General features: G+C 42.9%; 1 protein-coding gene across 4 annotated transcripts in view; it reads left to right on the forward strand.

The window, feature by feature from the left end:
- The first annotated feature begins 489 nt into the window (after positions 1 to 489).
- The window catches only part of zmiz1a (zinc finger, MIZ-type containing 1a), a 114,074-nt gene continuing 90,825 nt past the window's right edge, over positions 490 to 23,738 (forward strand). For 2 of the 4 annotated variants that reach the window (XM_042064787.1, XM_042064788.1), the window contains exon 1: positions 491 to 681. The gene's annotated coding sequence lies outside the window, so the exon portion shown is untranslated. Of the gene's footprint in view, positions 682 to 23,738 lie in introns of all 4 variants that reach the window. The other 2 variants (XM_042064791.1, XM_042064789.1) reach the window with 2 other exon arrangements.

The following is a 23,738-nucleotide window of genomic DNA, read 5'->3' on the forward strand; positions in this document are numbered from 1 at the left end:
CTGGTGTACAATGACAGCAAAGGAATAACCATGATGATAATAATAATGATGTTGATGATGATAATAATAATAATAATAATAATATAATAATAATAATAATAATAATAATAATAATAACAACAATAATAATAATAATAATAATAATAATAATATAGGCTACTACTACTAGCCTACTAATAATTATTTAGTTTACTGTAAAATATATAAGGTACATAAACAACACTGATTGCCATAATAAACAAAAGTTATCAGTGGATGATGTGGCGTTTTTGAATATTTTTTCACATAAAGCAATCTCGTTTGTTCCAGACCAAAAAAGACCCATAACCAAAAACATTTGTGCCCTCACATTCCAATATGTAGGCTGGGCTATTGTAGGCAAGCGTGCTGATCTTAAGACAGTCTGTTCGGGTGCAGTAATCCAACCCTACAAACACTCGACTTGACTCTGGGACACATTTTGCTAGCAACCACGAAGCACGGCTCTGTGGTAATAGAATAGCCGATGTAATTTGACACTTCAACTTGCCGTGCTCTACGTTAGTTGATTCAGGCACTCACACACACCACTGATACGTTGTGCGCTTTCCAGTGGTTGTGAAGTGTGAAGAGACAACAAAACAAGATTTGAAAATACAGAGGATTTTTGATCCCGGCTTTGAGTTTTGGCCATATCTGAAAGTAAGTTCTGTGTCTATTACTATATCTTTCTCACACCTCGCAGGCTTGACTGAGAGTGTGGTTTGTGCATTGCCGTGGATGTGCTCTTTGCTCTGGCGCTAGCACCGACCTCCGATAGCTAACAATGGAGTAGTCTCTTAAAGAGTGACACCAGAAATGTGGCTAAATGTTAGAATTATGAGAAGAAACAGGTTGTGCTAATTTGTATGAGCAGTTAGATTAGATATGTAAAGATAAGGATGCTTGATGAGCAGAATGTACATTCGGTGATAGTACCTTAGTGCTTTTAAAATAGCCAAAACAATCTCAATTTAAATTGAGGATGTGATTTGGTCTTCAGAACTCTTTGGAGATAACATCAAACTAGACTTACGGTAATCAGTAGGCTACTATGTATCCTGCATTTAGACGTGGTACGTTCTATTTTGCAATGTAACGTTAACGTTAGGCTCGTACTGTGCGCGGGTATCATTTTGGAGTTGTGTAGACATTAACAATACGTTAAGTTAATTTGTCGTCTGGCTGTAGCCTAGTCATGCAGTTGACCTCATCTTCCAAAACACCCAAATTCAACTCCTTTAGGTGTACATTGGCTGAAAGAGCTATAGTCTCATCGCAGAGGTATCTTGAGAATGTAATTACTAGCATAGTATTTTTTTACTTAACATGCAACTTGCCTGCTATCAGATGGAATCTAGCGTAGTTATTTGTTACACCATGTTAATATGGTAGGCAAGTGTGGATAAACTGATTGACAGTTGTTTGATACTGTTCTGTAGGCTACTAGCTCTACACAAAATGCTTTCGGGGACACTGTAAAGTTGCTCTTATCTGCACGTAGCTGTGCAGATTTTCGCTGTAACCCCTTGCATAAAGTCATGGTGTCAGTAAGCTTTCTGAGGCCAGTTAGGGTTGAACATGTGAGAATTACAGTTTACAGTTCGTTATACTAGGCTACCAAGGAAAACGGCAGATGAAAGAACAGCGCGCGCGAGAGAAGTCCAGACGAAGACCAAATTCAGTAACGCCCCTTCTCTTCAGGTTTGAGAGAAGCGCGACTCCTATCTGTCCCAGGAAAGGAGCACGGCACATTAAAATAGCATATGTGTATGATGAAGCGTCAACATACGTTTCAAATGAATTCAGTTTTCTGTTTAGTAATCAAACGTGGTCCTCAGCTGTTTCTGCATGTCTGATTAATCATTTTATATAGCCACAGTGCAACATGAACTATTTTCAAACTCCATGTCTTGCTGTAAACTATTTTTAATATTCATGAGACATGACCATTACGATCGTCGCTGAGCAGTCACAACTTCTGTTTGTAATGCAGCTCTGATGACCAGGCTTACCTCAGTGCCTATGGAGTTCATAGGGGGAGCCTCTGTTTCACACCAGCAGCATGTCGATATGCAGCCCCAGATGTATGTAGACAAACGTAGATGGGCATGCGTGTGAGGCATTGGCAGTAAAGCTTTATTGTGTCTTAGGCCTATTTGTTTATGTGGAAGAGCACATTGTAAATGCTAGGGATCGATGCATTTTGTTTGTTGTGTTGTTTGTGGAAGAGCACAATGTAGCCTAATTACTCATAGGGACCAGTGCATTTTGTTTGTAGTATTTGTTTGTTTGTGGAAGAGCACACTGGAAATGCTCATAGGGATCATTAATCTTGTCTGCTGTTTTGCTTTGTTGTCTGTTTTGCTTTGTAGTGATAGTATTGATGAGACATATGCCTGACTGTGAATGAGAAGAGTGGTCTTCTTCCTCTTGTCTCTGCTGTTGGCCCTTGGTTAAGAGTCTGAATGACCATCGGGCAGAAACAGCAGTCAGCTGGGGGCTTCCTCTGGTCATGTTGGGGACACTGAACTTGTTATTGAAAGTAAGATCTGCAATGCCACACTTGTGGGCAGGATCTTAAATCACAGGCAGGCAGAGATGTCTGTAAATTGTCATTGTCTTTGAATCTTGTTTCTGATTTGATTCAGGAATATTCAATGTCACACTTCCGTAATCTCAACACCACATTATTTCCATCTTTTCACAATCTGGCAACTGTGTTACTACATCAAAATAGTTACTATCAATCGCCACCGTCACCATAGCACATCACAATAGAAGGCTAATATTGTCTTACTTTACCATGCTTGTTTTGCTTCACCAATGACTAAGGCTCCAACAGCAGACATCCTCAATCAGAGGGCAAGTTTAACTCAAGACAAAATAATCTCAATCTATGTTGTGTTGTTACACATGTACCACGGGTCTCCTTGAGTGAACTGTACACATTCCTGTCGCTCATAACATGGTTTTCTCTGTGCTCTGAGTCCTTCTCTTGTGTTGCATGCTCTCTCCGCCAGGAACCTGTTAGCCTTTTAAACCTGCATCCCACTAATCAGTGTTTTGACAGGCTTGACATTTAACTGTTAGTACACTATTGTAGAGAGTTGTGAAATAGTTGGCTTGTGTTCATTCATCATGGTCCTGAGCTGTTGTCTCGCCACCAGCTGCACACACCCACTCTTCAGCATAATTCAGGCATTGTTGCACAGTCCTTACCCTGAGCTCAGAGCGCTGTTGATCAGCACGACAATATTACTAAGAATTCACAGCCTGCTGCTGCCGTTTATATGGTAATGCTGTTTCCCAGGTGAGAACTAGTGAGAAGCACCTATTAGCAATCTGATAAGGGTCTTGATTCACACTGTTGCAAATGTCACTGAAATTCTGAAGAAAATAAATAAATAAAAAACTGAAATGCTTCTAGACCAGCAGTGATTACTAGCAGAATACTTGACCGATGCTCCTTTGTCTTTTCTATATGGTGATACTGAGAATGATGCAACAATTTATAGGGCCTGAAGACAGAAGCAGAGAAACAAAGTATCCAACATTTTTGTGGCACTCTTTTTATTTCTCATGTCTTCAGACTTCAGGTGTTTTTGTATAAGTTATTTCGGAGTGCCTTTTTTCCACAGAGGGTATTTCAGTTTGTCTCTTTAGTTATAAGATGAGGAGCTGACTGTGTTGCTCCCTCCTCTTCGGTCATGGCCTCAGGATTGTGTGTGTGTGTGTGTGTGTGTGTGTGTGTGGCTTCTGCTACCCTGTAAGTGCTGTTCCCTCTGATGGGGACTTCCAGGCCCACGCTGTCACTGGCTCATGCATGTTTGATTTGACGTGCCTTGAAAAATGAACGCTGAAGATGTCACAATGGCTGTATCCCATTTCTGTCTGTAAGAGCGAGGACCTTGAATCATAAATGACACCCAGCCACTCAGACACAATATGAGAGTTTGAAAATTTTTGCACTGGAGAACAAAATGTTCTTGCTGCACTCAAGATTTCCCCAGATCACAAGCAATTACCTTCACATGCTGTGCCTGATGAAATCTTGCTGGGATTTGAAACCTGCTTACTTTGTACTTTATAAATGACTCTCAGGCAAATATGCTTTCTGAAATATTTTGGTTTTAAGAGATGGGAATTAATCCTTATTGAGAGTGGCGTGGCGATGTACTGATACATAGATCTTTTTTAAAAAAATCTGTTTTGGTACATTTCATATATTCTTATCATGTTCAGTTAAAAGAAACGAGTCTCAGAAATGTTGAAGATCCAGGCACCAAATGAACATGAAAGGCCCAGCACCATGTTCCTCATTGTGTTAATATTCTTTTTAATGCACTCTGTTTATGCAGTGCAACATGATGCTAGACACTGCTGGTCCCTTACCTCTGCACTGATATTAAAATGTGGTGTATTCCATCATGTGGATACCTTGGGACTTGTCATCTTGTCTTGGCTGCATACACTATCTGCATCTCTCAGTTCTGTGTGGGTGACTTCTACTGCCAGGGAGACTGATGGTAGACATTCTGTCAAGGCAGTGAAATTACATTCAACACAGCCTTGAGGAATTTATACTTCCTTGTTCTCTGACAAAGCAAATTAACTGGGATTAAGCCAGATAGCACAATTATTTTTTAGGGCAAATATTTCCTCCAGATATCTGAATCACTTTGTTTGTATTAAGGCATACAATATTAAAGGGCACTACAACAATGACTGCGTTTTAATCTAATTACGAGAAAAGACCATCCTGACATAACACTTAGAACTGGAATATCATTATGACCGCCCCTGCACACTGGCAGGCGGTCTTATAGTAAAGTCCTTATAGGCAGGTTTCGACACTCGTCCGCCATCTTGGTAATACCTCCAGGCAGCTGTTTCGGGCAAACAACATTGGGCTCCTATCTAGATGAATGGGGAGAGATCCATAACTCCACATGGACAAAAAGACATTGAACATACATCATGTGAATCTGCATTTAAATCTGACATACCAATTGTGGAAATTTTTCCCCCAATGTGTTGATTTGCTCACTGCGCATGCACAAAATTTTGCATTGGCTATTTGGCTATTGCTATGGTAACGGTGGAAATAAACATGTTCAGCCTTGATCCCTCTGCTTGGACCCCAATGATGACTACATAGAGCTATATTTAAATATATTGTGATAGTGTATGACCATGCCCCGTTATAAATGCCCATACTTTTAATCCTAGGTGTAGCAATTACTCTGTGTAGTAATTCTTCAAATTCTTCATATTCTATATTCCATATGCTATTTTACTTTCCAAATAGATACCAAGTACCAAGTTATTCAGTGAAACCCATATTTTTACTAAGTATGCATGTCAAATTTACAAAATGTCCAAGTTTGTCACAGGAATCCACAGTCATCCTCATGTTCACCAGAGAAGTTGCAAAATCTGCCGAAAATGATTCTGCTTCTCAGTGTAGAGTCGCCACATCCTCAAAGCATAGTTTCTTACATTTTCATATACACAACAAACGTTTTAGTCTTTGGTCAGAAATGTAACCTTAAACTTCTCTCAGAATGGATAACATCTCTTTCAGTTAATTCTTGCGCATTCTCTCACTTTATGCAGTAGTCTTATTAAGCAGCATCACTGCGGTACATCTAGTTGGGACTAGAGAACACAATGGTACAATGCACTGATGTCAATGCAGACTCCTGCCTATGGGTGTCCTTCTCTGTCTTGACGTCCCCCTCTGGCTCTACATGTGTTTCATGCATCAGAGAGCCTCGGTGGGGCTCGTGAGGTGACAGCCAGGCAGGAGGAAGTGTGAGATAGAGCATGATAAATACTGTGCGTGTCTCTGTGCGTTTATGTCCAAGCGCAAGTTGGCATGCAACTGCAAGAACCACTTACCAGGTAAGTGCTGTTTCCTCAGCTCTTAATAAGTGCTCCCTAAGCGGAGTGTCTGTGCTTTCTCTTCTTTCTCTCTCTCTCATTCTTTCTCTGTATCTCTCTCTCCTCCTCTCCTGCTTTCTCACACACAACCTGGTGTGCCTGCACAGAGCCTTCCAATCCCTTTCTGTCTCTCGCACTGCCAGTCCAGCCAGACTATATCCCTGGGTTATGGGCTCATGTCTTTTCACTGCTCAGCCTGCACTTCTCAGATAAAAGAGGCATATTTTAAGCCTCAGTGTGAAAATATTGTCAGCGAGCAGGTCTGTGTTGGCAGTTTTGCTTGGGTGATGCACTGCAGGCTCCTGCATCTTTCTCATAGCAGGAACAGAATGTCCGTCTGACTGGTTGTCCCCTTGTAGTTCATTATATCATTGAGCCTTTTTTATGTTCATTTAGCATTGATCTTTTCTCATACTAATTAAATTTGGTGTGATTAAGAATGTTAAGATCATTCAAAGGAGGAATTTTGTATAATTTTTAATAGTATAGAGTGAATTATATGCAGCACCTTTTGAAATGTACTGGCTTTTTTACATGAGTTGAGAGTTTAATTCCACCTTTGTATTCATTTCCATATCTTTGTATTGTTTTAAAGTAGTAGGCAAGATTGACCCATATCTACCATCTAGTTCAACCCAAATGCAGTGATGCACTAGAGTGCATCTTCTCAGAAAACAGAAGCCACTGTTACACTGATCATTTATCATAGCTGTAATGAGATTAAACTAATCAAGTGTATTCCAGAGACGAGACAGCAATGACACACTGTGTGGGGCTTGCCAGAGATTGTCTTCAAACAACATTTGTCATTGTCTTTCTGTGCTTTTTAATTAACTGTTGACAAACAGCACCAGCCTTTTATGTTTTATGATTTAAAGGATGTTCAGCTCCAATCTCCATCAAAGTGTGTCATCTCAGAATACAATAGGGGGTAATGGCGAGCACATGTTCATCCAGACATCATCATTTGCTCTGTGGATTGTTCTGTAAGCACAATAAAATATTCAGTGTCATGTTTTGAGAATTTAAAATCTCACTCCTAGGCCACACACCGCCTCATCACCAGCATGGCTGAGGTTATGGCTGACTGCTTTTGTTGTGCAGCATTTGTGTTATGTTCATGTGGTCCCATGCATATATCCTTAATCTATTGAAGTAGGTAACACCTTAGACATTTGATCTCTCCATTGATATATTTTAACATATTGATGTTGTATTATGTTTTATGGAGTAGGGATATTTTTTTCGACGGACTGACACTTGTTACTTCCTCACACGATGTTGCAAGATAAAAATAGACCCCGAGCAAGTCTGTATAGAGCAAGTGTTTGTGTGTTTCAAATTAGGATGTGTGCACGACACAGTGGTGTGTTATGTGTAGGTAGGTGTTGTACACATATCAAGAGGCATTTGAAATGGCAAGGGTATAAATCTGAATTGGCTGTAAGTGCATTCAGTGTAATTAGTGGTTCTCAGAAGTTTAAATTTGAGTTAACTTGAGAGAAATTTCAGATGCAGTCTGCATCCATACCGATTAGGGTCCCATTCTCCTCTCTAGGTTTCTCTGAGACCTTAAAACATTTTCTGATCGATTTAATTGAATATGACCAAGGCTGTGAAAGTTCTGTTGATATAGCTCTCTGCTGACTCCTGAAAGTGAGTTCCTGGTGAAAACAGTAGAGGCTGGCTTTTATTTGCCTTTAGAGTTTGGAAAGCACAAATGAGAGAAACTCCATCTGAAGTGCCCCGAGGGCTCTCTTCTCCTCAAATTCCAGCCTGTCCGGCTGCCAGCACCCACAGAAGTGTTTGGTGTGTGGGGCTGTTTTTCAGAGAAGGCAGCTAACCTTAGACCTGCCTCTCTAAGCTGCCATTGACAACTTTAGCAGGGGAGGTTCCCTGTTGGCTGCACAGGGACTGGGCAAGGCTTTTGTCAAGATAATGTGTGCACAGGGGCCATGTCTGCTCTACCTCCCTTAACACACTTCACCAAGTAATAGAAATAAATCGCAGTAATCAAACCATCTGGTCATCAATATTCTTTTGCCTGTGTTTGGGGGAGGATTTGTGCATTGTGCATCTGGTTGTCAGCAGCAGCCACTTATACTCCAAATAAATCTCGAAAAGGGAACTTTGCCTTTATTTGTAAACAATTGACCCAAGACCTCGTACTTCCAACTGCTCCTTTCTAGCTCTGTAAATTTGCCTGAGAAGCCTTAACTTAAGGGATAAGCTCAGATTTGTGTACGGAATGTCTGGTATTGTGTACTGAAGTCGTAGCCTAAGCATTTCCTTAATGGTTATTTGGGAATGGAGGCAAGGTCAGGTGTTGTTATGTATCTTTATTAAGATGAAAATTGTTGACTTAGTCCAAGAATAACATTGAATTGTTGAGAACTGACCCTTGTAATGAGCCTGGCTCCCCTGTAATGTTAGCTGTAGACGGTGTCTAAAAAATTACCACACGTCAATGGCTTCTGGCCATGGTTCAGCAGTTCATTTGATATTGAGTGATGATGCTAGCTGCACATTTGGGAAACTGTGCACAGCCACTCGCACAACATCGCAGTACTGTGGGGACAACCTGTCACTTGAGGTAACTGCCACAATGGACATGTTTCTCCACCCTGCGTGCTGTGGGGAGTGCTTACGAAAGAGAGAGAGAGTGGGAAAAGGCTCCCTGCCCGCGCCTGTGGAGTGCAGCCCATTCTGGGGCTCCTTGGGGCGGGAGGTGGGGCAAGGGCTTGGAGAGGAGGAGGAGGAGGAGGTGCTGGTCACGTGAGTGCTAACTGTATTTGTGTTGGGTGCCTCTGAGGCTGTCACAGTAAATCTGTTTGACTCGTCACTTTGTAAATCATTATGATGGCTAAAAGCCTTTCTATTGGATTTAACAAAGGGGGGGGGGAATGTTGCAACTCTCCCTCATAGCAATATGTTTGTTTGTGACCTTTACAAGGAGCATGATTAGTGCTTCTTATTTTTCTTTTGTCATAGGACATTATAACCCACATTACTTGTCCATTTTTTTCATTTATTAACTTGCACTTTATTATATCCATATTGTGATGACTCTCCTTTGTGTTAAAGTAATGCAGTACACAGTTTGAGCAATAAAATCATTTAAGTTTCTACTGTATACATAACAATCATTTCACATTTAAGATCTTTGTCATCCCCTAAATTGCACTAATCCAGTAGAAAATGATTGCATGTTTTGGAATCAATTTGAGGAATGCTGTCATTTACCTAATGAAACCCCAGCTGTCCCTGTGCTAGGTCATGCCGGGTAAATATCAATGTTTCAGGAATGACTAACACTTAGTGTCACTTACTGGTCAAACCGGTTCTCAGGCTGGCAGAAACATGACAAAGTACATTATGTCCTCAACATGGCCTTTGTTTGTTGTTTGATAAACATCACAGAAGTGTCGCTGTTCTGTGGTGCCCGTGCTGATGCCACTCTTGCCTGGCATCGCGCGCCCAGGCACCCATTTGTCACCCCATGTTGATGCTCTGTCGCTGCAAGCCATGGGAATAATGAGAGCAATGTCAAGTATCATAGAGACACTGCCGTAAAACAACAGAGCCGTCATCCCTCCCTGACTAGTGAGTTTATGTCTCCACGACTAGATTGAACATGTAGTTTGAACATTGTACTTCCACAAGCTGCTAATCACTCAGTCAATAGTTGGTTTTCCATGCAACTATATAGTGTGAATTAAGAAGGGGGTGGGTTATAATCTCTATTCACGTGGAGTAATATGTAAAAGATTGATGGAACCAGGTTTATTTTGGGAAAAAAATGTTGCAGTTGTATTAGGTGTTTCTGTTAATCTTGCCCTGACATTTATTATATATTTTTAGTTTGCATAACACAGCAGATGGAAATGTGCACAGGCTAATTGTCACTTTAGCCACATTGTCATGATTGCTCTTAAAATAGCCAAATGAGCTGGATGGGAACCCAGCAAGTGGCCCAATAGTTGAGAGAAACTCTCCCTGCAGTGTTGAGCTAACACTTCCCCTGATTACAGTTGCACACACAGATGAGTGAAGAGGAAGACTGATCAATTCATGTGTGATTGTCCAGAAATCCTCAGATGGTCCTCTTTGATCATTGTTGATGTGGACACAGTGAGCTGTATTCTTAAGGGATGAGGCTTTTTGTACGGTTCACGGAACACTTGTTACTCAAGTCAGAACAGGCAGGGATAGGGTATGTTTGCTGCTGTCTGGAGCAACACATGGTTTAGAGCCAACCACAGTTACTTACTAAGTTTGAAAGCCTTTCAGAGTGTGTGATTCCTAGTGACGAGATTTTAGACCGAGTATAGATTATGCAGATTGGCATTGTATTTGCATAGGTAGTTATTAACTGTTTCTGTAATGGAATCCATATTTCACAAAGCGCAAACCTTGTGTACTGGCTCATTGTTGAAGATGTTATTTACTCAGTATTACCATGGACTGTTGGAGGAGGATAAACAGTATTTAAAGTAATTTCCTGTTATGAATTTATTGTTATAGTAGCCAACAAGGAAGGGGGGATGGCAACATCTTATATAATATGGTCATTTTGTATCTGTATGTAAAAGTTTTCTTAGCTTCTCAGTGTAGCTAGTAGTGAGGACAGGAGAACCAGACAAGGCACAGGTACAACGTTCTGCCACTGACAAGTAATTAAGCTATGGAGCTAGTTTGGCCAGCGCCTTATCGCCCAGAATATGGAAATGGGAGATCAATATTTTATGGTTGGCTGATCTAATTTCTAAGTAGCTGAAATGCTTTGGTTCATGTCCTCTGTATAATTCAGTAATCTAACCACGAGTGAAGCTCCCTCTCCCATTGTAAACCATGTTCATATCAGGCTTGAGATAAGGAATGATAAGCACCTGGCACTCTAACCTTTGTCTTGACTCTTGCTCCAACTAAAGAGGTTTATTGCTGCTTTGACAAAAAGATAGGCGAGGCAGCAACTACATTTACTTCCACTATTTTATTGTTTAGTTTAGAATACTGTAGTTTTATGAATCCAGATAATTATTTTGGCTCTTATTGGCTTAAAACAAAAGAAGGCTGGAATTTGTTTGATATAGTCTAGGAAATTATAGCATAATTAATTTACCTTTCGCCAATTTTAAAAATGCACAGTGTGTATTTTTACGCCACAAAATCCTTCCCTAGTCCCAGTAGTAATTATGTGATTATTTTTTCACAACAGTCTGGAAATGAGTTTGATGTACTGATTTGCAAGCATGGTTGAGTGAATGCTGTACGAAGGCCTTGCTGGCTCCCTCCCTCCTGTGCGGATGGGATGCGGCCCTTTACCCTGTTCTTGACGATGACTGAAATCAAATAAATAAAGCGCAAACTGGCAGAGTGCCAAGAGTGAGATTAGTGGCACAGGGACTGCTGTCAAAAACATCTTGGTAGATAATTAGTGCTGCTTTATAACTGCAGATTTCACTTTTTTCACCAGCTCTGTGGGCTTTGCTGTGACCTAATGTATTGAAAGCAATATATTATATTATGCAACATTTAATCATTCATTTGAAAAAAAAGCAGATGTACTCTGATAGAAAAGCTGAAGGCAAGGCCGAGAGTTCCATATGACATTGGAGCCAGGACCGTAACGTTACTGCATGCATACACTGCATACACTGCATACTCATTTTATTCTCTATACAGATTGACAGACACTGTGTTACTGTTCAATAGAAATGGCAGGGATAGACCTACCGTAATTGTATTGAACTTCTACTGATGCTAGTACAAAAGCCTTTAATTCTAAACGATAATACCTGAGAGATACTGAAATGTAAGCCCATTTGATGATGCCTGGTTGCACTATACAGGATCAAAGGGACAGCATTTTAAACAGCCAAATTAATGTTTTGACTGGCCCCGCTTCAATTTGCAAATTTCTTAAATGATCATGTTGTCATTGAGTGCATTGCTAGGCGTTATTGCTAGGCATTATGTGTTAGATTATTTCCCATTCCTTAACCCTTAAAGGAGTACCGTCACACCGGTGTGACGGGAATGTTGGAAAATGAACATTCTAAAGAATATCTGGGTTCATTGAATTCAACATAGAATTTTAGAACCTTCAATTGTTGCGGAACTTAGAATGTTCAAAAACCTACACCTTTAAGGGTTAAATGACATTGCAGCAGCTACTTGTTCAGTGTGTCACAGGGATGTGCCAGAGAGCCCATCTGAAGTTCCGGTGTTGAGGCGACTGGTTGGGCAGGGTCCTTGAGAGGCATGTCTTTAACCGGCGGATGACACCGGGGGATGTGGCAGCCTGGCAGCATGGTGACAGGCAGAGCAGGGAAGCCTGACCATCTCCAGCAACACTGATTGATAGTCATGGTGCACACGCAGCTCATCACAAAGGCCAGTCTGCCGCCTCCTGCTCACATTGCCTGCCACCGCGTCCACAGGGAGACAGAGAGAGAGAGAGAGAGAGAGAGAGTGCAGCCATTATTAAAGAAACAAATGTGTAAGCTTTGATGTACGGCAGATACATGTGGTGCACAAGAGTATGTTAGCAAAGAATTTAATTTGGAGATAGTAAATCAGAAGATAATTGAATCCAAATGGAAATGTAGGGCTAAATTCAAGGAACTAAAGAAGGAGTGAGGGGGAAAAAAGCCCTCTGATAAACCATCCATCCTTAAAATATGAGCTTTTGCTAGATTTGGTTCCCTTTTCAGTCCTTTTGTTTATTTCGATCATTTAGCACTGTTGCATTGTTTAGGGGTTGCGGCTGCTCTTGTTTGCTTTTGACATGTTTGAAGGACCTTTTCCTTTATTGCGGTGTTTGAGGCTATGTTACAGCTGTCTGTGAAATGTGAGCTATGCTACTGTGTGGCGTAAGAAAATAGGCTACCTGTCAACTCACTCACGAGAGCTTACAGTCAGGAGTGCTACAGATAGGCTAACTGCTGGATAAATGGGACATAATTCATGATCGAGGCCGACACACTCACAGGACAGCCAGGATGATGGGTTGTTCTTTCAGACAGCTTGTGTGAGATCACTCAGTAGCTCAGAATGAAGGACTATTCTGACATCGAAAGAAAATCCTTGACCTTCTGAGTTATTTCATCTGTGTGCTTCATTGATGGAGCCTTAACTTCTCCCCTCCAAAACCGCATCATACAGTATATAGACAATATAAAAAGGATTTTCCCTGTTTGCTTACTTTAATTGAAATCAGTTTCAATTAAAGTAATGTTATCTAACATATTGTATTATCTAAGTTCTAACTTGTTTAGTTTATCCTGATGTTCTGTAATGATCTAGCTGAGGCTGATATTTCCTCCTCATCCTTATATAGAACTACCTTGAGTTCATAAAATGAAATGTGATACAAAAACAAGCAGAGTAATATTTACATTCTCATATATATGAAACAAACGCTTACAATATATATTAAAGAAGCACATTCTGTAGCTAACTACCTCTTTATCAGTCCTTGAAGACAGTACTGTGAGAATGTGACAGACAGGTTGATTCAGACATTTTCATGGTACTGATCCTGTTCGAACACATATCTTTCACACCATTAAGCTATAAGTCATAGCTTTCTTACTGTTAAAACCCACTGCTCACTCACTGTTCAATCTCATCTTGCCACTGTCACAGGTACAGAGATATTGCTAACATCATGAAATGTTAAAGTCAGTCCTGTGTACCCGGCTTGCATAATGTATACAAACATATTTTCCACATCTTCCGACCACTTAGTAGCACAAAGTAACACATCTTTGTACTCTTTAAAGCTCAAAATAGGTTATTGCTAATGCTATAGAATGTTTTATTTACAGGAACACAAAGAATGCTGATTTTCTCTCTTGTAGCTCCTGGTTCCTTTTGAAGTCAGACAGAAGCTGGGGTTGGTATGCTGTCAGCACTGGTCTACAAGGCTTTCATGCCGTGAGACCAGGGCAGAAGTACTTGCACGCGGACGCTAATTGGAAGATTGGCACCAGAGCGGTTGCACGGAACCTCTCTGTGTACCATTACTCAGGAGTAGAGGGAGGGATGTCGTTCTGTTTGATCATGCTCGCCGACGGCCCAAGGCATGAGCTAATAGAAAATGTACGCCCATTTGGAAGCTTTTTCCGTAGCCCAAATTTAGTTCATTTTCCTCTCGTCTGCAAAGATCTCTCACACAAGTGTTGCAGACTGTGTTAATCTGTAAACATAATTAGCCCCACCATGTGAAAGCATTGTCTTGAATATAAAGTTATTGAATGAGGAGGTTTCTTGTCCTCATTGCAAGATATTGATTTGTTTGCAAAGAATGAGGTTCCTTCCATAGTGCAGATGTAATCAGATATATGACAGTACCAACAGAGGAGAGTTGGTCATAATAGGGTTACAATATCTTAATCGCCCTAGTGTATTTTGGCCTTTCAAATTAAACAAGACGTGTGTGTGTGTGTGTGTGTGTGTGTGTGTGTGTGTGTGTGTGTGTAGGTCCTTTTCCTTGAAGTGTGATCCGATACTTTAGGGAGTGAAGTGTTTTCGATAGAAACCACATGAATGATTGATAAAAGGAGCAGAGCTGTTTAAAATCATCCTGCTCCAAGGTTATCAATAATTCAAAGCATCTTCTATATTTTGGTGGCACATGAAATATCAGTCACAATTTCTAAATCTCAAGATGATAATATCTGTCAGAGGAATTAGTGGTTTGTAGTGATATTTCCCTATTAAAAGAGTTGAATATGCCCTTGGCAGGAGTTATTAGTTTTATGAAAGGCATTACAGCACTTTTTGCCTTTTTCACCGTGAAAGAAAAGCATTAATTAACCCTTAAAGGAGTACCGTCACACCGGTGTGATGGGAATGTTGAGAAATGAACGTTCTAAAGAATATCTGGGTTCATTGAATTCAACATAGAATTTTAGAACCTTCAATTGTTGCGGAACTTAGAATGTTCAAAAACCTACACCTTTAAGGGTTAAAGAAGAAAGGAGCATCAGGAGTCCCTGTTTTCTAGTCTCCGGGAACGATCTCGCCATGAAACAAACACAGCTGTCTACAGCACCACTATAATTAACATAGTTCCTCTGCTCAAAACCTTCCCAAAGAAAGTGACATGGAAGATTTCCCCTTTTGATCCCGAGCACCATGTCACTTCCTGAAAGGCACGTCCATGGCTTTAGCGTGCTCCCGCTGAGAGCTTTGGCCTGTGGCAACAACGTGACAGTTTGACCTTTTGCACGGGGATTGTAGTGGAAAGAGCTCCACAGTGGCCCAGTTGCGTTTTCCTGTGTTTGTTTTGTCCATTCGGGTAGTTAGCCTCAACCCAGTGAGATCAAACAGCTGCGCTTGTCGAGCGGAAGCGGTCACTTCACAGGCCGCAGACAGATGGGTTTGTCTGTCCTCAGATTGTACACCGTTCCTCAGAGATGGACGTTACCAGTGCTCTGTGTCCATTTGCATTCATTCATTTAGCAGACACTTTTGTCCAAAGTGACTTACAACTGATGATGTCAACTGTATTGTAAGGGATTACATTGTCCCCGGAGCAACTTGGGGTTAAGTGCCTTGCTCAAGGACACAATGATGGAAGCTGGGAATTGAACCCACAACTTTCAGGCTACTGCACACTAGCCCAGCTCCTTAACCACGACACTAAATCCGTCCATAGCTCCCTCCACCCCGTCCAAGTCTGACTACTGGTCCAAAGACAGGTTGAGAGCCAACAACCAGCCCACACCAGTCAGCTGGGAAAACAGGGAATCTCAGGGCGGGCAGAGGAGACTGTCATCGTAATGTCCGCACCTGCCTCAGGGTGGCTTCTTCAGCATTCTGCGGACAAGTGCGACCACTATTATAGGCCCTATTCAGTGGGTGAAATGGCAGTCAGACTTGGGTGTAGTGAGGCACACAGCACCGGCTTTGTGTTACACTAACAGCCTGGATCTTCATGTCAAGTCTGTGGGGATGTGTTGTGCGTGTCTGTGGGGATGTGTTGTGCGTGTCTGTGGGGATGTGTTGTGTGTATCTGTGGGGATGTGTTGTGCGTGTCTGTCAGCGGAACCCAGAGTGAAGCCACGGTGCTCTGGCATGCGTGGTTATGCCGTGCCGCCTCGGAGGCAGCCCAGGGGGACCTGCCTGCCATCTTCCCTGAGAAGGTGCAGTCACACAAGACTGTGCTCACCGCCTTCTGTTTTCTCTCTCTCTCTCTCTCTCTCTCTCTCTCTCTCTCCATGCTGCAGATCTGATTGCACATCTTGGTGTGTGCTGGAGCATTTCACCAGGCTAGTGGTTTCCTATTAAGTGCAAAAAGGTAGCTACATGTCATGTTTGACAGTGTCCAAGCCAGTGTTAACATTCTGGAAAATTCAAGTGGGCAGTTTGCCTTGACTGGTGATCTGTGGACTGCCCAGTCATGAGGAGCAGCTAACATGACAGAGACAGTCTGAGGCCCATCTCATTTGCACTCTGATCTGATGATTTATGGATTTGTTGTCATTATTAGAAATGAACAAAAAGTTTTTTTGGTGAATGTTAATGGCACTGTCACAGTAAATCAAATTTGATGAACAAGACAAGAGTAAGCTACTTTAGCTTTGATTTTATTGTGATTTTATTGGTATTCCACATACGGATGATTGTATGTGTGTGTGTGTGTGTGTGTGTGTGTGTGGTATTCTGACTTCCTGGTTGCTGGGTATATTATCATCCCTGAGATCAGCCAAGCTTACCAGCGAGCTGAAATATGGCATGTCAACAACTCTCTTGTGTCAACAACTAATATTTACATAATCCTTTCCCTGCCTTTTGCTGTTTTCATAACATGAGCATCCTTGTGCCCTGTGGTCAGATTAGACTGAACATGGATAATGGCACTAAAGCATTTGTCATAAAATAGATCTGGAGTTTGTGGGGTTGACCTTTGGAATGACAGTTCAAGTGCACCGTGCCATATGCTACCATTAGGAAGTGTGCATCTGCAGAAAAGACAGTTTTGTTTCCAGCTAAACGTTACCCTAGAATGCTAGAATGAGCAGTGTGGTCTAGCTAAGAGAGTTGAAGGTGCCAAGAGTGGCCTCCCAGAAGAAACTGGTGCACAGCTTGTGCCCTTAACTTCAGTCTGTTTTATTTCAGCAACTTTTCTGTTTCAGCTGTTTGAATTATATGTGTGTCTGTCTGTGTTTGTGTGTGTGTGTGTGTGTGTGTCTTTAATCTGTGTGTATTGGACACAGTAACTGTGTACTCGGTTGAAATTTAGTTAATGTTGAGTGATTGCATCTCAGTTTTCCACTTGTGTACGGGAAACGACCTCTCATTTTCCAGACAGCCATTATAAAACAGGTCTGCTGTGGCCATGCACTAGCTGCACCACAGTGGGCTCTCAGGGTTGGTGACTTATCTTGGCCCACTTAGTTCACCTATAGACATACAGGCATATGCACTACATACACACACACACACACTCTCACTCTGTCTGTCTTTCTCTCTCTCTCTCTCACACACACAGAGAATCTTTTAAATTCAGAGCAGAGATCTGTCTGAAAGGGCTGCCATCGCTGGGGTTATTAAAAGGAGCAGTGGTTGGCAGTGATAAGCACAGTTTGCTTATTGCATGGCACAAGTGTTCAGGGCAGAGGATTATTGCCACTTGTGTATATTTCTGCTGATGCATTTTTTTTATCCCCTTCAGTCAGATGGTGTGTATTAGAATAACTTGGCTGATGCAGACGAGTTGGGCTTGTGCCCTTACCTGCATACAAAGCAAAAATTCTCTCTTTCCTCCTCTCACCCACTACACCACCTCTGCTTTGCACACACACATTCACTCAAGCTGGCACACACACACACACACACACACACACACACACACACACACACACACACACACACACACACACGCCTAGCAACACAAAGGCATGTTTTTTAAAAAATACAGAATGTAACGTTCCTATGTGGATATTACTGAAAAGAATCTTGTTACACAAAGGCCACAACATATTTTCCTCTGAGGGAAAACGAAAAAAAGACTTTCATGCACATGTATGAAATGGCTGGCTCTCGCCCAGGCGTGCACACCTCACCCCGTGCTGAAGCTGCCCATTATGAGTGTGACTCCGCAGTCCACCTCTCCACGGAAGCATCTCTCAGATGCACATAAAAGCACCTCCAGCCCCCCCCCCCCCCCCCCCGCCCCCGCCCTCCGTAGCCATCGCTGCCCGCCTGCTCTCACTGTGGTAGCTATCGCTTCTCCAGCCGTTATTTACATAAATGATAAACAGAGCGAATGGCGGGACTAGCGGCGTAATCCACTTCCAGTGTCATTAGAGAGGAGAGGAGAAAAGGCTATTACTGCTTTGCTTCATCAGGGTGACTCACTTATGCCTTTTATGGAGGTAATGGAAACCTCTCTCATTAAGGTGCTTTCTCTCTCTCTCTCTCTCTCTCTCTCTCTCTTGCACTCGCTCTTCCCCTCCCTCTGTCTTCCTGCTGCGGAGCTGAGGAACATCTCCTCCCCTGTGTAATTGATCTTGTTGGTCCTCAGCGGTGGAGGAGAGGGGCCTGAAGCGCCGCCTGTTTTGCTGCATTCATTTTTCAGACGGGCAGAAGTGGCGGTGCCAAAGCGCGCCTCACCTCCCACAGCTGCCGCTGCTGCCGCCGCGCCGCACGCCGCCGCCCGCCGCCGCCCGCCGAGCATCTGTATCTTCTTACGCGCTTTTGATATCGGGCAGATTACAGCAGCCCTAAATAATGCACAGCAGCCTGCCAGTGTGGAAAACATTCGGATTCGTAAACTCAATGGATTTGAAATCAAATACAGACAGTAGTAGTACGTGGTACATCAGCACTCGGATATCAAAAAGTGGCAAACGTTTGTGATTGACGATGGCCATCGTTACAAAAAGGGCACCAGATCAAGCTTTCCCACGTTTCAATGGGGCAGAATGTCTGACCCCTCTTTTCGATTTTGAAGGGCAGCGGCATAGTGGACTGATGGTGGGAATGGACTGATAGCATCTTAACTCTGCTGATTAATTCTCACACAAACACTGAAGAGTGATCTCAGTGGGCTCTGGTTTCCCCAGAGGATGACTTATTTGTTTTGGGTGTGTGTCTTCTCCCTCCGGTTGGCTGAGGCAGCTGAAGCTGTAGTGTGTGTATGTGTGTGTGTGTGTGTGTGTGTGTGTGTGTGTGTGTGTGTGTGTGTGTGTGTGTGTGGTGTGTGTGTGTGTGTGTGTGTGTGGTGTGTGGTGTGTGTGTGTGTGTGGTGTGTGTGTGTGTGTGTGTGTATATACATGTGTGAATCAGGTAGTTGTTGTCATATGCGTTCATAAGTGTGGACTTGTATCAACATGCATCCCCCTCCACATCATAATCATGGTGGTGCTCATCTTCATTATCCCTGCTAGCAGTGGCATCAGCTGCCTGCACTCTGGTTTCAAGAGCCCTCTCCCTTCCAAGGATTAAGCTCCATTATTCAGCCCTGAGACCTAACACCGCACTCCCACACACATTTACTCATGGATTCATCCTATCTCTTTCTTCCTTTGTATTTTTAATATTGTGCTGCGTGACAGGCTGAGATAATGGTATTGATTCCCTCCCACCCCCTTTCCCCTCTTAAGCTAGTGCTTGTATTCTGCATTATTGGAGCTTGTGTGATGTCAGAGAGGTGTGTGTGTGTGGGGGGGGGGTCAAAGGAGAGGAGAAGAAAAACAAGATTTCAGGCACAAGACCAGGCCATAGGCGTGAGCTCTTTAATTAACTTTTGTTTGCCTCTTTTCATCGGGTCATGATTTATCTTAAACGCACTGGGCTTGCTTTGGAGAGCACTGAAGGCGAGTCGCTGTAATGCAACTGACCTTTCTGAAAGCGTTGACTGATGAGGTATCGGTCGGCAGGAAAATGAGATATTTCCAGCACTGCCTCTGACAGCCTTACAAATGAACGCATCAGGCAGCGTGATTCCCCCAAGACGGCGCTGGCTTGCTGCAGAGGGGTTGAGCTGTGGGCAGGCTGTCATCAACACTCTCCCCTTAATAAGAAAACATGTCCTCTCCCTTCTCTCTGAAGTTTCTCACCCTCTTTTTCTCATGGCTGTGTGACACTGTGGTGAAAATGGGCCAGGATCACCGGCGCAGGTTTATAGAGGGGCCAGCGCTCTCCACCTCTGTCCTCTGTCTCCACATGTGGAATGGAGAGTTGAGAGGGAGCTGGCGGCAACCACCTTCATTGCTTTTGCCCTTGGTGCGACCTCTGACACGCTTCTCTGCGAGTGCTATTCATGAAGATGTCTGGTTCAGTGAACACACGAGGAGGAAACGCCACACCAGTCTTCTGATGGCTGTGTGTGGCTTTGTTGCAGAAGATGGTAACCAGCTCGTTGAGATCAAGGGCGGCTTTCTCCAGACTCAAGTGTAAGATGCAGAAGTGAGGCTGCCTGTTTAAAGGGTGTCGAAGTGTTCTAGATAATCAGCGTAACATTGTAGTGTGTTGATGCTGTTGGTTTTTGTGGAATTGTTTTTGTATTATCCAATAGTTAAACATACATGGGTTGATAAAAAGGTGTCATAGCACTGGATTACGGGTAGAAAATGAATCATTAATCAAGACACTGGGGAAGTATGCTCAGCATGAAGCAAATCACCTGCATTAGCATAGCAAAATGCTGCATAATTAGCTTTTACTGCTGTGCTGATCGGCTGTGAGGAACAGCCCTGTTTTAATTATGTCTATGATAAACAGCCACCAAATGAAAGCTGAGCTGAAGAGGGGACACAGTAAGGCCAAGAGGAAGTCTTAACATGCTGTTTCCTTTATGCTTATTTCTCTCTCAAGATTTCCCATTTAAGATTGTCTAATAGATCAATTTGTGTTTGGTCAAGTAATTCTTGTGATTCTGTTCACAAGAAGGACAAATTGCCTGACAGTCAACTGAAACCAAAACCGAGGCCAAGTTTATGACTGAGCTGTCCTGTCGGTGCTGCAGCTTGTTTTAATGTGCAGTGCCCTACAGCTTTCACTTGAGAATTCAGATTGTAAGTGCTAACCCATCAGTGGTTTGCCTGTGAGCGTGATTAGGCACACTTCCCTTACCTGGGTAAAACAGGTGCGCGCCGCTGTCACTTCAGCCACTTAACTCTGTTTTCACAAGTCTTCTTTTTAAAGGCATTCTTCTCTTATCTCTCATACTACGCACAGTTCCCCTCACTAGTGCTGAAAGCACGTGCTGTTTTTCTGCCAGGTGCCTTTGGAGATCTAATCTCAAATCTCCACACAAAGGAACAACATGGTAGCATAGGTAATGGAATAGAGATGAATGTATTATTATCCATTAGACACTTTTAGGAGATCTGTGCTCCCCATACATTTTACAATTATTGTATTGGGACATATGTGTTAAACCCTGTCATTTAAGTATGATAATGTAGCTATAACACATTTCTTCATAATGCTTTGTTTGAGATTTCTCCACTCATCTTTGCCTGCTGAATAGTGCATCTCTCGCTCACTGTCTGTGAAAAGGGGTTCCTCAAGGGCCTCCTTCTTCAGATCTGAAAGACATTTTCTTGATTGGCAACATGGTAATGGAGAAGAAAAGTGCAAAATTGAAGGAAGTGTCTCAACAAAGCTGCATTATTTAGCTGTCGTGTGGATTGCAGAGAGTGGCTCGAGAGTGCACTCTTCTCCAGCCCGGGGTTGCACGATTTGTGTGCTTAAAGACTGGCGCTTGATTGGTCTGGAGCATGTCCCATGTGTGACTGCAGACCAGACGGCCTCTTTGCCAGTGGAATAAAATGGGAGCCGTCCTCATGGTGCAAATATCCGGAGGAATTTTTAAGGGAAACTATCCTGAGCATTTTCATTTGGGGTATTTATGTTGATGATCTCATGCTCTCAGCAGCAGGAGACAGCACGTGTGGGGCTCAACACTTGACCTGTTTGTTTATGAAATCGTATTCCTCTGCTAATTTCCTCCCGATAAGCATCTGACGGCTCGTTGTGAAGCTCTTTATCTTGGACTGGGGAAAATGGCTCCTTTAGTGTGGGAATTGATTTTCTCTCGGCAGAAGGCCCGTCTCACACCACATCTCTTTAAAAGGCTCCCATTTGAAATTGCACCCAATTTTAGGGGGAATGTCTTTGTGCATGCATGGACACGGACATTTATGGCTTTTGCCAGGCTTCTTATAGTCCTGCTTAGTGCCTGCTGTGCAAAGCTTTTGGTGGACATCTTTCACTTTATCATTAAGCCTATGGCATGATGAGCTGCCTGCGCTGCTGAATCAGCTGATTTTCCTAATGTGATCAACACGTCTTTGGCCCGGTGTTGAATGGCCTGTTTTGGAGCGGGAGTCGGAGATGAAGAGGTGATTACTGGGACCACTCTAATGATATCACAGGAGCTATGAGGGATCAGGGCTGTGGACCTTTAGATATGTCACAGTGACGAAATGTTTAGTGGGCTGCTGGAATGATACCAGAAAGGTCTGTGTTTGCCAACATACAGACTAGAATGTCAACTCATCCATGATGGCTTATTTGGCGGAGAAAAGGATCACTCCACACAGGGCTTTGAAAAAAGCACTTTGAGTGGTCGGTGCAGTTCCTGTAGATCTGGATGGATGTGGTGTCAGACACGTGGATGAGTCCTTTGTCATGGATCCTCCGTGTGAGACAGTCCCTGCCTGACTGTGGAGGAGACTCCAGCAGACACTTTGACTCCGTGGCAGCCACACGTAGGCGGCTATCAGCTCACACAGTCACGGATGAAAAGGAAATTAGCCTTGTTTAACACGATTAATTTCTTGGAGGATTTTTAGGGTTTTTTTGTTGTTGAATCGCGGCAGTTCTGTTCATTCCTTTACTGGGTGATGGAAGGGAAAGTTTTGTAGATGTCCCCACTTTCACCCATCAGAGCACCTAGTGGAAAAAAGCAAGCTATTTTCTTTACTGGGAACGGCTTAGTGGCAGCCAAGAGCTGGTGGAAGTGGTGTCTTTGTTCTTTTTTTTCTCCGGCTTTCCTCACAAAACTCAATTGGAGATCTGCTCTGAATTTTCCAGTACATTTATTTCTCCATGAATGTTTGCATATTCCAGTGATTGCTTTCTAGCAGGTTCAAATATGCAGAAATGGCAATATCCTCCTCTCTTGGAAGTAGCCTATTTTACATTTCGTAATTATTTTTCCAGGAAATGGTCAATTCTTCCACTTGCATAAAGAGTGAAATAGCTTCACAGAAAATATTTTGAAGCCAGACATCCTGATTAACCATCTGATATATGATTGCAGTTGTTCAATTTGAAGTCGCATTAAGTAGCGTCTACAAATATTAATTTGCTAATCTAAGCAGAAATTTTTATAAGAATCCTTGTACATGTTCAAGCCCCAGCTTGTGTGAAATCTCATGACAGTAGTTAGCAGGCGTGCCGTTTGTGGGCTACAGCTTGGACATGTCTTAATTCAGTCCTATAGGAAATGTAGTAAAGCAAATAGAATGAGAAAAATCCCAGGAGCGTGGCATCTCGTGGTCTCCGACATTCAAGCATCATGTGAGGATGCTGGCCAGATGCCAAGCGGCTTGCGCACGCCACCGTAACATGACTTGGGCTGGGAAAGTGCGAGATCGTGTGCTCACTGACCGTCCGCTAAACACCCTACCCGTCGCCTAGCGCAGCTCCCACGCCCGGCATGGCTCCCACGCTCAACGCCTTCGGACCACAGATTCATTTCCTTCCAAGGGAGTCGGCCATTCAATCCTATTAACGGCCATTCGAGA

The sequence above is a fragment of the Alosa sapidissima genome, chromosome 16 (assembly GCF_018492685.1).
Source record: "Alosa sapidissima isolate fAloSap1 chromosome 16, fAloSap1.pri, whole genome shotgun sequence".
NCBI lineage: Eukaryota > Metazoa > Chordata > Actinopteri > Clupeiformes > Clupeidae > Alosa > Alosa sapidissima.